General features: G+C 44.1%; 1 pseudogene; it reads right to left on the bottom strand.

The window, feature by feature from the left end:
* Window positions 1-7,127: 7,127 nt before the first annotated feature.
* LOC120980053 lies at window positions 7,128-7,931 on the bottom strand (annotated as a pseudogene).
* Window positions 7,932-17,451: the final 9,520 nt, after the last annotated feature.

Genomic DNA, 17,451 nt, shown 5'->3' with positions numbered 1-17,451 from the left:
AAGGAATTTGCTAGACACAGTATCTCTATTGTCTGATTGCAAATGAGCATAGACAAGTAAGGTGTTAATTTGCTGTTGGGGGAGGAGCCTTTGTGGCAGTGTGTGTATATATATCCACACAGTATTAGCTTGCTAATCATAGCTTGCTGCTTTTCCAAGGCTGCTATTTCAAGTGCTGCTGTTATAAGTGCATTGGAGATATTCAGGAGACTAACAGTCTAACTATGAGTTTTTCCACTGTAGCAGATCTTCAGTGGTGTTTCTGGTGAATACTCAGACACTGTGTTTCAAAAGAGGTAAGGAATTTGCTAGACACAGTATCTCTATTGTCTGATTGCAAATGAGCATAGGCAAGTAAGGTGTTAATTTGCTGTTAGGGGAGGAGCCTTTGTGGGAGTGTGTGTATATATATCCACACAGTATTAGCTTGCTAATCATAGCTTGCTGCTTTTCCAAGGCTGCTATTTCAAGTGCTGCTGTTATAAGTGCATTGGAGATATTCAGGAGACTAACAGTCTAACTCAGAGTTTTTCCACTGTAGCAGATCTTCAGTGGTGTTTCTGGTGAATACTCAGACACTGTGTTTCAAAAGAGGTAAGGAATTTGCTAGACACAGTATCTCTATTGTCTGATTGCAAATGAGCATAGGCAAGTAAGGTGTTAATTTGCTGTTAGGGGAGGAGCCTTTGTGGGAGTGTGTGTATATATATCCACACAGTATTAGCTTGCTAATCATAGCTTGCTGCTTTTCCAAGGCTGCTATTTCAAGTGCTGCTGTTATAAGTGCATTGGAGATATTCAGGAGACTAACAGTCTAACTCAGAGTTTTTCCATTGTAGCAGATCTTCAGTGGTGTTTCTGGTGAATACTCAGACACTGTGTTTCAAAAGAGGTAAGGAATTTGCTAGACACAGTATCTCTATTGTCTGATTGCAAATGAGCATAGGCAAGTAAGGTGTTAATTTGCTGTTAGGGGAGGAGCCTTTGTGGGAGTGTGTGTATATATATCCACACAGTATTAGCTTGCTAATCATAGCTTGCTGCTTTTCCAAGGCTGCTATTTCAAGTGCTGCTGTTATAAGTGCATTGGAGATACTCAGGAGGTAATCTGGAGGTGGATACAATCTAAACAAGTAAGATTTGTTTGTTTAAAATCTTTCCCCTCTTTACAATGGCAGATCTGGTTCTGTGCAGGAATTGTTGTGCTTTTATTTCAGGTTCCACTCTTCAAAGGTTTGGATACTGTCTGATCTGTAGACAGCTCTCCATAATGCAGCAGGAAATCACCTTTTTGAAATATGAGATTTTTTAATTAACCACTAAACAAACTCAGGCTGAGAACATTGCAATGCCACTGCCACAGAGCCCCCCTAGAAATGGAAGATGGGTTACTGTAGGTTCAGGTAGACTGAGAGTTGTGGATAGAAGGCATGTCCCACAGTCTGTGGCTCTCCATAATTCATTTGCAGCATTTTCAGAGTGCAAGAGCAACATGGAGGATGGCTCAAGCACAGTGGGTGAGAAACAATCATCTCCCATGCCTAAAGTATGTAAGACTGCAGCCAAAGACAAAAAGGAGAAGGTGAGGATTGATAGTAAGCAGCTGTTGGTGGGCGATTCCATCATAAGAGGTGTGAAGTTTCAGGGGAATGGTGTTGTGAGATGTCTTCCTGGTGCTACCGCTAGCAGGGATAGACGACGGATCCTAAAGATTGTTAGGCAAGCAAAGCAGGAAAGGGAAGTGGATGTTATTCTCCATCTTGGGACAAACGATCTGGCTTGCAATGAGGTTTCAAAGGTGAAAGAAGCTTTTCATACACTTGGAAAGGATATACGGGAGGTTGCATCAACTGTTTCATTCTCTGCAGTTTTGCCTGTGCATAACCTTCAGCATGACAGGAAGATGCGCATTAAGGAATTCAATGTATGGCTTGGTGAATGGTGTCTGAACCAAGGGTTTGGCTTTGTGTCTCATGATAGCTCTTGTTGGAATGGAAAAGAACTGTACAAGAAAGATGGTTTGCATCTTTCTCTCAAGGGAACGAATGTCCTCGGTGAACAGTTCCAAGTATTTGCTAAGAAGCATTTAAACTAGGAAAGGGGGGCTAAAGAGTGATAATCCAGCAGTCCGACTGCCCCCTCGGAACAATGCCAGAAGAGGCCAGTAGCACAAAGGTTAAGAAATTACAAGCTCAGAGTCTTGTCTACAAATGCTCGCTGTCTAGGGAATAAGATCAATGAGCTTGAGGCTATAATGGCATCTGAGAATATAGATGTAGTGGCTGTTACTGAGACGTGGTTCAAGGGGAGTAATGACTGGGATATATCAATACCAGGGTTCTCTCTATACAGGAAAGACAGAGAAGGCAAGAAGGGGGAGGGGTGGCCCTGTATGTGAAAGATAGCATAAAATCTAATTTGATACAAGTTAGCGAGAACAATTTAGAGTCAGTTTGGGTTACCTTGCAGCTTGATAATCATAAGGTAACTCGTGTAGGTGTTATATATAGACCACCTACCCAAGTCAAAGAATTAGATGATCTACTAGTTGAGGAAATAGCTAAAATGACATTGAAGGGGGAAGTTATCATTATGGGAGACTTCAATCTTCCAGATGTAAACTGGAAAACCAAAATAGCTAGTTCTGCCAAGAGTACAGATATTCTAAATTCCCTACTGGGATTATCTCTACAGCAAGTAGTGGAGGAGCCAACCCGGAAGGAGGCCATTTTAGATTTAGTATTCACAAATGGGAATTTGGTATCTGATATTACTGTAGGGGAAAGCTTGGGATCTAGTGATCACCAGTCAGTGTGGTTTACTATAAGTACAGTGACTGAGTCACACCACACAAAAACAAAAGTTTTAGATTTTACAAAAACTGACTTTTCTAAAATTAGATTAGTGGTATACGAGTCCCTATCAGACTGGAACAGTTTAATTGGAGTCCAGGAGAAATGGGACTACTTAAAAGTGGCACTATTGAAGGCAACAGAAGATTGCATTAGGCTTGTCAGTAAAAGCAAAAAAAGGAAGAGACCACTGTGGTACTCAGCAGAAGTGGCCAAAATCATTAAAAACAAAAAGATAGCATTTAGGAATTATAAAAAAAAAAAAACGAGGATGACAGACAAATTTATAAGATTAGGCAGAGAGAGGCCAAACAAGTTACAAGAGCTTCTAAAGCACAGGCAGAAGAAAAATTAGCTCAGTCAGGGAAAAAAGGCGATAAGGCATTCTTCAGATACATAAATGAAAAAAGGAAACTAAAACAAGGAATTACCAAATTAAAAACTAAAGAAGGAAGGTATATGGAAGAAGATAAAGAACTAGCTGACTGCCTCAATGAATACTTCTGATTAGTTTTTACAAAGGAAAATGAAGGAGAAGGACCTCAGTTGGGAAAGAAGACTAATGAATCTTTTGACGCATGTATCTTTACAGAGGAAGAGGTTCTAAGTCAACTGTCTAAAATTAATACAAATAAGTCACAGGGGCCTGATGGGATACACCCAAAGCTATTAAAAGAGCTCAGCGGTGAACTAGCAAAACCATTAACAGATTTATTTAACCAATCACTGGCAACAGGAGTCGTCTCAGAAGATTGGAAATTAGCAAATGTTGTGCCCATTCACAAGAAAGGTAGTAGCGAGGAATCGGGCAACTATAGGCCAGTAAGCCTGACATCAATAGTGGGGAAATTAATGGAAACCATACTTAAGGAGAGGATTGTGGAACATCTAAAATCCCATGGATTGAAAGATGAAAAACAGCATGGGTTTACTTCAGGGAGATTATGTCAAACTAATCTTATTGATTTTTTTGATTGGGTGACTAAAATAATAGATGGAGGAGGTGCAGTAGACATCGCTTATCTAGACTTTAGTAAGGCTTTTGATACTGTCCCACATAGAAGGCTTATCAATAAAGTGCAGTCATTGGGCTTGGACTCCCATATTGTTGAATGGATTAGGCAGTGGCTGAGGGACAGGCAACAGAGGGTTGTAGTCAATGGAGTATATTCAGACCAAGGTCTTGTTACCAGTGGGGTACCTCAGGGATCTGTTCTGGGACCCATATTGTTTAATATCTTTATCAGCGAAATTGCAGAAGGCCTCAATGGTAAGGTGTGTCTTTTTGCTGATGACACAAAGATTTGTAACAGGGTTGATGTTCCTGGAGGAATACACCAAATGGAAAAGGACTTAGGAAAACTAAAGGAATAGTCAAAAATCTGGCAACTAAAATTTAATGTTGATAAGTGCAAGATAATGCACCTGGGACGTAAAAACCCAAGAGCAGAATATAAAATCAGTGATACAGTCCTAACCTCAGTATCTGAGGAAAGGGATTTAGGGATCATTATTTCAGAAGACTTAAAGGTAGGCAGACAATGTCACAGAGCAGCAGGAAATGCTATCAGAATGCTTGGGTGTATAGCAAGAGGAATTACCAGTAGAAAGAGGGAGGTGCTCATGCCGCTCTACAGAGCACTATTGAGACCTCATTTGGAGTATTGTGCTCAGTACTGGAGACCATATCTCCAGAAGGATATTGATACTTTGGAGAGAGTTCAGAGAAGAGCTACTAAACTGGTACATGGATTGCAGGATAAAACTTACCAGGAAAGATTAAATGACCTTAACATGTATAGCTTGGAAGAAAGACGAGACAGAGGGGATATGATAAAAACTTTTAAATACATAAAGGGAATCAACAAGGTAAAAGAGGAAAGAATATTTAAAAGAAGAAAAACTGCTACAAGAGGACATACAGTAGTTTTAAATTAGAGGGGCAAAGGTTTAAAAGTAATATCAGGAAGTATTACTTTACTGAGAGAGTAGTGGATGCATGGAATAGCCTTCCTGCAGAAGTGGCAGCTGCAAATACAGTGGAGGAGTTTAAGCATGCATGGGATAGGCATAAGGCCATCCTTCATATAAGATAGGGCCAGGGGCTATCCATTGTATGTAGTATATTGGGCAGACTAGATGGGCCAAATGGTTCTTATCTGCCGACACATTCTATGTTTCTATGTTTCTTACTGCCTGCGGCATGAGTTGCCTTGTTCCTGTGGAGGCAGTCGCAATTACATCATCCTCATCTCCTGTGCCAGGTCATGGGTGGCTCGAATGCATGATCACATGATCACATCTTCGTGCCACCTCAGACCTGGCGTAGGAGGTCGCAGTGATGTCATCACGACCGCCTGCACCATTCTACTGCCTCATAGCATATGAGGCTGAACAGCAGGGATGGGAGCCAGTGGCTCCCATGCCCCGCCGTAAACTGCCCCCCCCCCCCTCAGAAGCAGGTCGGCTGCCATCTTGCGGGAATTCTGACCCTGCCAAGACATAATTTTTGGATACTTATTAACCCAACAATCCACATTTGTTTTTTCCCCATAACACTGTGTGTTTTTAAACACCATCTGTCCCGATTTCATTGTGTTCAAGAGCTTAAGGAGGAGACAAAAATTGATTTAAAAAAAATTAAGAAATATAGATAACATGTTTTTCTAAAAATTATGAGTTCTAGGATACTAGGGAGTGTTATATACCAATTTCCAGGGGAATTGGAGCCAATCAGGCTCAGACCGAATCGAACTTATTAAAAAATTCAGCGAACCTGAACTGGAGTATAGATGTTTAAGTAGTTGATGTGCTAATTGGCCTTACCACCACATTGTGGTTTGTAAGTCCTTCGATTCTGTTTGCTTTAGGGTTCATGCACACTACAGTTGGCTGCTTTGCGGTGTTATTAGAGATGAGCGAACCAGCTCGTAATGAACCGCATTTTCAAAATTTCATCTGGCATATGAACCCAAAGCTTTTTAGGTTTGTTTCAGATGAATCCAGTGAAACGGCACGCAGAGTCATTTTACTGCACATGTCGGAAGGAAAAAGCACTAGGGAGGAGAAAGAAGGATGCGCACATGACCCTAAGAGAAAGTGGGGGGGAGTGGCTTGCACTGATTGGCTTACAGGCAGACAACCTGGGTGAGACAATCAGTGCTGCAGCAGGAAGGGAGGTGCCCTTGGAGAAAGTCACTCTTTGTTGGACTGTGAATGAGGGTTTGATGGGTCTTGCACTGTGTGTCAGAAAAACAATGTTAGGTACACTATTCAATATCAGTGAGGCTTTTATTTTACTGACAGGGACACTGAATGGAAAGGTTAGAATTAGAGATGAGTGAATTTTTAAAAAAATCGATTTGCCGTTTCGCCAATTTTTTAAAAAAAAATTTGGTTCGATCTGAATAAATTCACTGCGAATTACGTTAAAAAATTGCTATTTCCTGGCTGCAGAGAGCCTTTATAGTGGTGTAGAACACTGTGCCTTGCAGTAACATGCATAGGGAGTCTGCTTTGATAGTGAAATAATACTGTGAGTTCGTATGACAGGCATCGCACTTAGAATCACTGCACACTTCACTTATTTGGGCAGTCACGCGGCCAAAACTGACCAAATAACTCAAGTATGAATTCAGCCTTACATGTCGATGTTAGCGCCAAGAAGAAGCGCACTCCTTTTACACCGTCATCAGCTAATTCCAGATAGATGTCTACAGAACTTGTTCTTTTACTAGCTGATACAAGCAGTGCCCCCATGACAGAGTGGAGAGGGTATCAGGAGTAGGTTTGTGTTAATGTCACTGTTTATTTTGCCCTTTGTCTGATCCATCATAAGAACAACACCCAAAAAATGGACGTAGTCTTTGGAGTATCGGCCTTCAGATGGTCAGCATTTTGTCAGTAATCCCTCAAAATGCCAAAAAATACAGGAGTGGATCCAAAACAGAGATGACACGTGAATGGAATAGTTGCATGTCTTCTGTGTTTTGTACCCACTCCTGCTTTTGGCTACCAAATCATTATTTTTTTGAATGGGGGAGAAAAAACAAAGTTTATTTAACAAACAGGATACTAACACACATAAAATACAACACAGAAGAGGCAAAACCACAAGATTTAAAAGACAAACTGGAAAAACAAAGTGCTTCAACAACAAGAATGGATTGAAGACCATTATCGGGGTGACCACGAGGGTAATGCATACGGATCAAGAAATGTATGGGGTTATGGCTGATAACTGGAGGACAGTCCAGCAAACAAACCAACTCCAGCTCATTCCGTGACGAGCTGGGTTGCTGATAAGTGGATTCTAAAGTGTCTAAAGAAATGCGAGTGAAGACATTTGAATAAATTGTCCGCTTCCTCCAACGTAACCTCGTTCTTTCATTTATGAATATCATTCCATAAAGTCTTGAAGTCCTCTGCGTGGGTGGCATAAGAAATTTCCATGCAAGGTTCAACGGGCACTGAGAAAACAAGCTCTCTGGTCGACACTGATACAGACACGTCATACCCGTTCCACATTGCTGCTAGCCATGTTAGGTTCTGAGAACTGATCACAAGATTACCAAAACAAAAGTCAAAGTTTCTTTGGAACCACGTCCTTACGATAGCCGTGAGCGCCTTGGAGCCGTTATACAGGAAGAGCGGGAGGCAAGTAAATATCTTAGGTAACACCTCCAATAGATCGTCCTCTTTCAACATCCTGCAGAACCAACCTGTCCACACAATCTGGTCCTCTGTGCTTGCTTTGGTGAGTGTAGGCTTGGATGAAATCTGTATGAGCACAGCCAGTGGATCTCTGTCCTTTCCTTTGAATCCCGGTAAACAGGAAAATGTGGCTTTTAGGTTCAGCTCTGAGCCCACTTCAGTGGCAAGACCCTTCTGCTTCTCGGCAGCTATGTGGGCAGACAGGTGCTTGGAATACTCTTTCAGTCTGGTGTATGAGAAATTATACATCGGTGTCACGCTGTACAGAGTCCATTGTTTCTGAAGGAGCAAAGCAGCCTGTGTCGGATCAAGAGTTTCCTACAAGGGGGTGCACTGCGGTATTTTTCTTTTAAACAAACTTCGCATTGCAGATCGTTGATGTGCAGAGTTCAAGCTTCCGGGAGAATATCTCGAGCTGTGAAAATGACTGCTCCTTTGTGCCGATTACCTACTTCTGGCGGTTAACACCCCATTGGTTGGTGTTTGCATATCCTAGCGATAAATTATGTTCCCGCTCACTGAATGTAAACCGAGATATTGACAGACAAACGTATCAAACTCTGCCGCCATCTTTTTAGGCGCCAAGTCACCAGTCCCCTTGTTTTTGGCATTTCTCTGTTCATACAGTCTGTCTAACATATGGAGGGTGGAATTCCAATGATTGGAAATGTCACTTATCAGCCTATGTTGGGGGATGCCAGTGTCACAGAAAGAATTTCAACACTAAGTCGTTCCATACCGCAAAAGGAGGTGTACATTCACCCATGCATTTTCTGAAAAAGAGCCAGTGTCACATAAAGAATTTCACCACTAAGTACTTCAGTCCATACCACAAAAAGGTGTACCTTCACCCATACATTTTCCGAAAAAGAGCCAGTGTCATAGAAAGAATTTCACCACTAAGTCATTCCATACCACAAAAGGAGGTGTACATTCACCCATACATTTTCCGAAAAAGAGCCAGTATCACAGAAAGAATTTCACCATTAAGTAAGTTGTTCCATATCGCAAAAGGATGTGTAAATTCACCCATACATTTTCTGAAAAAGAACCAGTGTCACATAATGAATTTCACCACTAAGTTGTTTCATACTGCAAAAGGAGGTGTACATTCACCCATACATTTTCTGAAAAAGAGCACGTGTCACATAAAGAATTTCACTACAAAGTACTTCAGTCCATACCGCAAAAGGAGGTGTACAGTCGTGGCCAAAAGTTTTGAGAATTACATAAATATTGGAAATTGGAAAAGTTGCTGCTTAAGTTTTTATAATAGCAATTTGCATATACTCCAGAATGTTATGAAGAGTGATCAGATTAATTGCATAGTCCTTCTTTGCCATGAAAATTTACTTAATCCCAAAAAAAACTTTCCACTGCATTTCATTGCTGTCATTAAAGGACCTGCTGAGATCATTTCAGTAATCGTCTTGTTAACTCAGGTGAGAATGTTGACGAGCATAAGGCTGGAGATCATTATGTCAGGCTGAATGGGTTAAAATGGCAGACTTGACATGTTAAAATGAGGGTGATGCTTGAAATCGTTGTTCTTCCATTGTTAACCATGGTGACCTGCAAAGAAACGCGTGCAGCCATCATTGCGTTGCATAAAAATGGCTTCACAGGCAAGGATATTGTGGCTGCAAAGATTGCACCTCAATCAACAATTTATAGGATCATCAAGAACTTCAAGCAAAGAGGTTCAATTCTTGTTAAGAAGGCTTCAGGGTGTCCAAGAAAGTCCAGCAAGCGCCAGGATCATCTCCTAAAGAGGATTCAGCTGCGGGATCGGAGTGCCACCAGTGCAGAGCTTGCTTAGGAATGGCAGCAGGCAGGTGTGAGCGCATCTGCACGCACAGTGAGGCGAAGACTTTTGGAAGATGGCCTGGTGTCAAGAAGGGCAGCAAAGAAGCCACTTCTCTCCAAAAAAAACATCAGGGACAGATTGATCTTCTGCAGAAAGTATGGTGAATGGACTGCTGAGGACTGGGGCAAAGTCATATTCTCCGATGAAGCCTCTTTCCGATTGTTTGGGGCATCTGGAAAAAGGCTTGTCCGGAGAAGAAAAGGTGAGCGCTACCATCAGTCCTGTGTCATGCCAACAGTAAAGCATCCTGAGACCATTCATGTGTGGGGTTGCTTCTCATCCAAGGGAGTGGGCTCACTCACAATTTTGCCCAAAAACACAGCCATGAATAAAGAATGGTACCAAAACACCCTCCAACAGCAACTTCTTCCAACAATCCAACAACAGTTTGGTGAAGAACAATGCATTTTCCAGCACGATGGAGCACCGTGCCATAAGGCAAAAGTGATAACTAAGTGGCTCGGGGACCAAAACGTTGACATTTTGGGTCCATGGCCTGGAAACTCCCCAGATCTTAATCCCATTGAGAACTTGTGGTCAATCCTCAAGAGGCGGGTGGACAAACAAAAACCCACTAATTCTGACAAACTCCAAGAAGTGATTATGAAAGAATGGGTTGCTATCAGTCAGGAATTGGCCCAGAAGTTGATTGAGAGCATGCCCAGTCGAATGGCAGAGGTCCTGAAAAAGAAGGGCCAACACTGCAAATACTGACTCTTTGCATAAATGTCATGTAATTGTCGATAAAAGCCTTTGAAACGTATGAAGTGCGTGTAATTATATTTCACTACATCACAGAAACAACTGAAACAAAGATCTAAAAGCAGTTTAGCAGCAAACTTTGTGAAAACTAATATTTGTGTCATTCTCAAAACTTTTCGCCACGACTGTACATTCACCCATACATTTTCCCAAAAAGAGGCAGTGTCACATAAAAAAATTAAATGAAGAAAAGGCTTTATCACATAAAACTGCACAACTGAACAGCAAGTAGGCCCTTAATTGAGAGGGGTCGCACATGGCTTGCATACACTACATGCCTTCAAGATAATTTTTGGATCTACATGAAAATAATGTATATGCTGTAAATCAGGAGAGGGGCATTGCTGGAGACATTGACTTCACAAAAGATACAGAGGAGCGGAGTTCAGCCACCTCTATTTGCTACCATCTGTTTGCTGCTCCTGAATTAAAATTGGGGCAACCAGCTTCAGCTTCCTCACATGGCTTTGCACAGGGAGCAAGATTGTTACGCACAATTCTAATGGAACTCCTGATCTTAAGAAACTGGACTTGGACTCCAAAGCAGAGGCTCTCCTGTCATGTATTGTGTCCTGTGGAGATCGAATGCAGACGGAATAGATAAAAACACATGAATGTTTTCAGCTTAGTGAAGCTGCTTGATTTAATTGTGAATTGATAATAAAGGGAAAGTCTGCTGGTGTGTTTTCATCAGCATTTTCATTATGTTTACTGCAGGACCCACGACGACATAATTTGGGCCATACTGCAAAAGGAGGTGTACAATCACCCATCAATTTTCCACAAGAAAACATGGTAGAAAAAAATATGTAATTCAGTTCATACAGAAGAAAGTCTACTATCGCCAGCTATTTTACAAAAAAAAAGCCAGTTTCACATAACACACATTCACCACTACGTAATTCAGCCCATACCACAAATGGAGGTGTGCATTCACCCATACATTTTCCGAAAAAGAGTCAGTGTCACATAATGAATTTCACCACTAAGTACTTCAGTCCATACCGCAAAAGGAGGTGTACATTCACCTATACATTTTCCGAAAAAGAGCCAGTGTCACGAAGAATTTCACCACTAAGTAAGTCGTTCCATACCGCAGAAGGTGTACATTCACCCATACATTTTCTGAAAAAGAGCCAGTGTCATAGAAAGAATTTCACTACTAAGTAACTCGTTCCATACCACAAAAAGAGGTGTACATTCACGCATACATTTTCCGAAAAAGAGCCAGTATCGCAGAAAGAATTTCACCACTAAGTAAGTCTACTTTCACACTGGCGTTTTGGCTATCCATTTGTGAGATCCGTTCAGGGCTCTCACAAGCGGTCCAAAACGGATCAGTTTGCATTTGAATGCATTCTGAATGGAAAAGGATCCGCTCAGAATGCATTAGTTTGCATAAGTTCAGTCTCCATTCCGCTTTGGAGACGGACACCAAAACGCTGCTTGCAGCGTTTTGTTGTCCGTCTGATGAAACTGAGCCACATGGATCAGTCCTGGCACACAATGTAAGTCAATGGGGACGGATCCGTTTTCATTGACACAATCTGGCACAATAGAAAACAGATCTGTCCTCCATTGACTTTCAATGGTGTTCAAGATATCCATCTTGGCTATGTTAAAGATAATACAATCGGATCCGTTCACAACAGATGCAGACGGTTGTATTATCTGAACGGATCCGCACAAAACGCGAGTGTGAAAGTAGCCTAAGTCGTTCCATACTGCAAAAAGAGGTGTACATCCACCCATACATTTTCCAAAAAAGAGTCAGTGTCACATAATGAATTTCACCACTAAGTACTTTAGTCCATACCGCAAAAAGAGGTGTACATTCAACCATACATTTTCCAAAAAAGAACCAGTGTTACAGAAAGAATTTCACCACTAAGTACTTCAGTCAATACCGCAAAAGGAGGTATACATTCACCTATAAATTTTCTGAAAAAGAGCCAGTGTCACAGAAATAATTTCAATGAAGAAAGGGCTTTATCACATAAAACTGCACAACTGAACGGCAAGTAGGCCCTTAGTTGAGAGGGGTCGCACATGGCTTACATACACTACATGCCTCCAACATAATTTTTGGATCTCTACATGAAAATAATGTATTTGCTGTAAATCACAAGAGGGGCATTGCTGGAGACATTGACTTCACAAGAGATACAGAGCAGCGGAGTTCAGCCACCTCTATTTGCTACCCGCTGTTTTCTGTTCCTGAATTAAAATTGGGGCAACCAGCTTCAGCTTCCTCTAATGTATATGTCTACGGAGTCCTTTTGTTATGCCTTTGCACAGGGAGCAAGATTGTTACGCACAATTCTAATGGAACTCCTGATCTTAAGAAACTGGACTTGGACTCCAAAGCAGAGGCTCTCCTGTCATGTCTCGTGTCCTATGGAGATCGAATGCCGATGGAACAGAAAAAAACACATGAATGTTTTCAACTTAGTGAAGCTGCTTGATTTAATTGTGAATAGATGGTAAAGGGAAAGTCTGCTGGTGTGATGTCAACAGCGTTTTCATTATGTTTACTGCAGGACCCACGGCAACATAATTTGGGCCATACCGCAAAAGGAAGTGAATAGAGTTGAGCGAACACCTGGATGTTCGGGTTCGAGAAGTTCAGCCGAACTTCCCGGAAATGTTCGGGTTCGGGATCCGAACTTCGCCCCGAACCCGAACCCCATTGAAGTCAATAGGGACCCAAACTTTTCGGCACTAAAAAGGCTGTAAAATAGCCCAGGAAAGGGCTAGAGGGCTGCAAAAGGCAGCAAAATGTAGGTAAATCCCCTGCAAACAAATGTGGATAGGGAAATGAATAAAAATAAAAATAAAATAAATTAAAATTAACCAATATCAATTGGAGAGAGGTCTCATGGCAGAGAATCAGGCTTCATGTCATAGCACAGAAGCAGGCTTCACGTCACCCACCACTGGAACAGGCCATTGTCAGATATTTAGGCCCCGGCACCCAGACAGAGGAGAGAGGTCCCATAGCAGAGAATCAGGCTTCATGTCATAGAAGAGAATCAGGCTTCATGTCATAGCAGAGAATCAGGCTTCACGTCACCCAACACTGGTCAGATATTTAGGCCCCGGCACCCAGACAGAGGAGAGAGGTCCCATAGCAGAGAATCAGGCTTCATGGCATAGTAGAGAATCAGGCTTCACGTCACCCACCTCTGGAACAGGCCATTTTCAGATATTTAGGCCCCGGCACCCAGACAGAGGAGAGAGGTCCCATAGCAGAGAATCAGGCTTCATGTCATATGCAGAGAATCAGGCTTCAAGTCATAGCAGAGAATCAGGCTTCATGTCATAGCAGAGAATCAGGCTTCACGTCACCCAACACTGGAACAGGCCATTGTCAGATATTTAGGCCCCGACACCCAGACAGAGGAGAGAGGTCCCATAGCAGAGAATCAGGCTTCATGTCATAGCAGAGAATCAGGCTTCACGTCACCCACCACTGGAACAGGCCATTGTCAGATATTTAGGCCCCGGCACCCAGACAGAGGAGAGAGGTCCCATAGCAGAGAATCAGGCTTCATGGCATAGCAGAGAATCAGGCTTTATGTCACCCACCACTGGAACAGGCCATTGTCAGATATTTTTAGGCCCCGGCACCCAGACAGAGGAGAGAGGTCCCATAGCAGAGAATCAGGCTTCATGTCATAGCAGAAAATCATGCTTCATGTCACCCAACACTGGAACAGGCCACTGTCAGATATTTTTAGGCCCCGGCACCCAGACAGAGGAGAGAGGTCCCATAGCAGAGATTCAGGCTTCATGTCATAGCAGAGAATCAGTCTTCATGTCACCCAACACTGGAACAGGCCACTGTCAGATATTTTTAGGCCCCGGCACCCAGACAGAGGAGAGGTTCATTCAACATTGGGTTGCCCCGCAATATAATGGTAAAATGAAAATAAAAAAAAAGGATTGAATGAGGAAGTGCCCTGGAGTACAATAATATATGGTTAAGGGGAGGTAGTTATAAATGTCTAATCTGCACAAGGGATGGACAGGTCCTGTGGGATCCATGCTTGGTTAATTTTTATGAACGTCAGCTTGTCCACATTGGCTGTAGACAGGCGGCTGCGTTTGTCTGTAATGACGCCCCCTGCCGTGCTAAATACACGTTCAGACAAAACGCTGTCCGCCGGGCAGGCCAGCACCTCCAAGGCATAAAAGGCTAGCTCTGGCCACGTGGACAATTTGGAGACCCAGAAGTTGAATGGGGCCGAACCATCAGTCAGTACGTGGAGGGGTGTGCACACGTACTGTTCCACCATGTTAGTGAAATGTTGCCTCCTGCTAACACGTTCCGTATCAGGTGGTGGTGCAGTTAGCTGTGGTGTGGTGACAAAACTTTTCCACATCTCTGCTATGCTAACCCTGCCCTCAGAGGAGCTGGCCGTGACACAGCTGCGTTGGCGACCTCTTGCTCCTCCTCTGCCTTCGCCTTGGGCTTCCACTTGTTTCCCTGTGACATTTGGGAATGCTCTCAGTAGCGCGTCTACCAACGTGCGCTTGTACTCGCACATCTTCCTGTCACGCTCCAGTGCAGGAAGTAAGGTGGGCACATTGTCTTTATACCGGGGATCCAGCAGGGTGGCAACCCAGTAGTCCGCACACGTTAAAATGTGGGCAACTCTGCTGTCGTTGCGCAGGCACTGCAGCATGTAGTCGCTCATGTGTGCCAGGCTGCCCAGAGGTAAGGACAAGCTGTCCTCTGTGGGAGGCGTATCGTCATCGTCCTGCGTTTCCCCCCAGCCACGCACCAGTGATGGGCCCGAGCTGCGTTGGGTGCCACCCCGCTGTGAACATGCTTCATCCTCATCCTCCTCCACCTCCTCCTCATCCTCGTCCTCCTCGTCCTCCAGTAGTGGGCCCTGGCTGGCCACATTTGTACCTGGCCTCTGCTGTTGCAAAAAACCTCCCTCTGAGTCACTTCGAAGAGACTGGCCTGAAAGTGCTAAAAATGACCCCTCTTCCTCCTCCTCCTCCTCCTGGGCCACCTCCTCTTCCATCATCGCCCTAAGTGTTTTCTCAAGGAGACATAGAAGTGGTATTGTAACGCTGATAACGGCGTCGTCGCCACTGGCCATGTTGGTGGAGTACTCGAAACAGTGCAACAGGGCACACAGGTCTCGCATGGAGGCCCAGTCATTGGTGGTGAAGTAATGCTGTTCCGCAGTGCGACTGACCCGTGCGTGCTGCAGCTGAAACTCCACTATGGCCTGCTGCTGCTCGCACAGTCTGTCCAGCATGTGCAAAGTGGAGTTCCACCTGGTGGGCACATCGCATATGAGGCGGTGATCGGGAAGGCCGAAGTTACGCTGTAGCGCAGACAGGCGAGCAGCGGCAGGATGTGAACGCCGGAAGCGCGCACAGACGGCCCGCACTTTATGCAGCAGCTCTGACATGTCAGGGTAGTTGTGAATGAACTTCTGCTCCACCAACTTCAGCACATGCGCCAGGCAAGGGATGTGCGTCAAACCGGCTAGTCCCAGAGCTGCAACGAGATTTTGCCCATTATCGCACACCACCAGGCCGGGCTTGAGGCTCACCGGCAGCAACCACTCATCGGTCTGTTGTTCTATACCCAGCCACAACTCCTGTGCGGTGTGGGGCCTGTCCCCCAAACATATGAGTTTCAGAATGGCCTGCTGACGTTTACCCCGGGCTGTGCTGAAGTTGGTGGTGAAGGTGTGTGGCTGACTGGATGAGCAGGTGGAAGAAGAGGAGGAGGAAGCCGAGTAGGAGGAGGAGGCAACAGGAGGCAAAGAATGTTGCCCTGCGATCCTTGGCGGCGGAAGGACGTGCGCCAAACAGCTCTTCGCCTGGGGCCCAGCCGCCACTACATTTACCCAGTGTGCAGTTAGGGAGATATAGCGTCCCTGGCCGTTCTTACTGGTCCACGTATCTGTGGTTAGGTGGACCTTGCCACAGATGGCGTTGCGCAGTGCACACTTGATTTTATCGAATACTTGGTTGTGCAGGGAAGGCACGGCTCTCTTGGAGAAGTAGTGGTGGCTGGGAACAACATACTGTGGGACAGCAAGCGACATGAGCTGTTTGACGCTGTCTGTGTCCACCAGCCTGAATAACTGTAGTGTACGGGAACTGTAATACCTGTCACTACCAAAGTGTCATTTGGTGTGCTGTCGTCCCTCCTTAATTATGGGGAAGTTGGTATATGTCAGTTTTATAAAATGTCATGTAATGTAATGCATGTATTTCCCTGTTGCTATGAAACTTGCAAGTACAGGCCGGCTAGGGGTGTCATTCCAGCTCTTAGGCATTAGAGGGAGCTAGGGAGCCCTAGTTTATATAAGGGCCAGACAAGGAAGGGAAAGTCAGTGTAACCTGATCTAGTGTGGAGTGCAGAAGTCAGTCTAGACCACAGCTCAGAAGTTTCTAGAGCCTGAGGAAGTGTTCAGAAGCTGAGAGAGACAGAGGCAAAGATCAGGAAAGCCAGAGGTACTCAGAAAGACAGAGGAGGTACTTATAAAAGCTATAGCCAAGGATATAAAGCCAGAACTAGGTTAATGGGCCTTGGTGAAGATATGCTATATTCCAGGATCAGACAGAAATAGAGTGCTAGCTCCTGTGCTGCAAGTCCTGTGTTCAACACTCTGTAATTACCTTGCTGTAACTGAATTGCCTGCATCGACCGAATTGCAAAATCGACTGTATGCTAAGGAACTGCATTTCCTATATTGTCTCTGCTTGCAAAACTACTAAAGTTGGAGTTCTGTTTTAATACTACGTTTCCTCAATTTATTCCTGCATCCGCAAACGGCGTGCCACCGTTTACTTGGCACTGGCGTCACGAACTATTTCTACCTATACCTGCCCTTGCAGAGAGTCGGCTGTACCAGGTTAGTGTATATTGCACTACATCACCCAGAAACACCTACTGCACACAACTTGAGTACACTGCACCTCTCTTTTGGCGTTCCACGAACAGGATACGCACGCTTTCTAGTGCAAGATGCGTGAACTTTGTGCCTTATACCGTTGCCCTGTGACCAAAGTGACAATTTGCCTGTTTTATTCAAGTGGACTTTGTGGACTGAAAATCGTACCCAAAGTGTACCAAAAACCTCTAAAAAGCGCTGTGCAGTGTTGCGCTACCCAGAGGAAGAAAATCGCCGCATTGGAGTGTGGTTTTGTGGACTTTTTACAATCCTGCTTGCTGTCAGTGAATGGACAGCGTTTTGCTAAAGATGGCCACCGGCTGCCTGG

This window comes from Bufo bufo, chromosome 10 (genome assembly GCF_905171765.1).
Source record: "Bufo bufo chromosome 10, aBufBuf1.1, whole genome shotgun sequence".
Taxonomy (NCBI): Eukaryota; Metazoa; Chordata; class Amphibia; order Anura; family Bufonidae; genus Bufo; species Bufo bufo.
The sequence above is the reverse complement of the archived record's forward strand: the minus strand, read 5'-3'. Positions and strand labels throughout refer to the sequence as shown.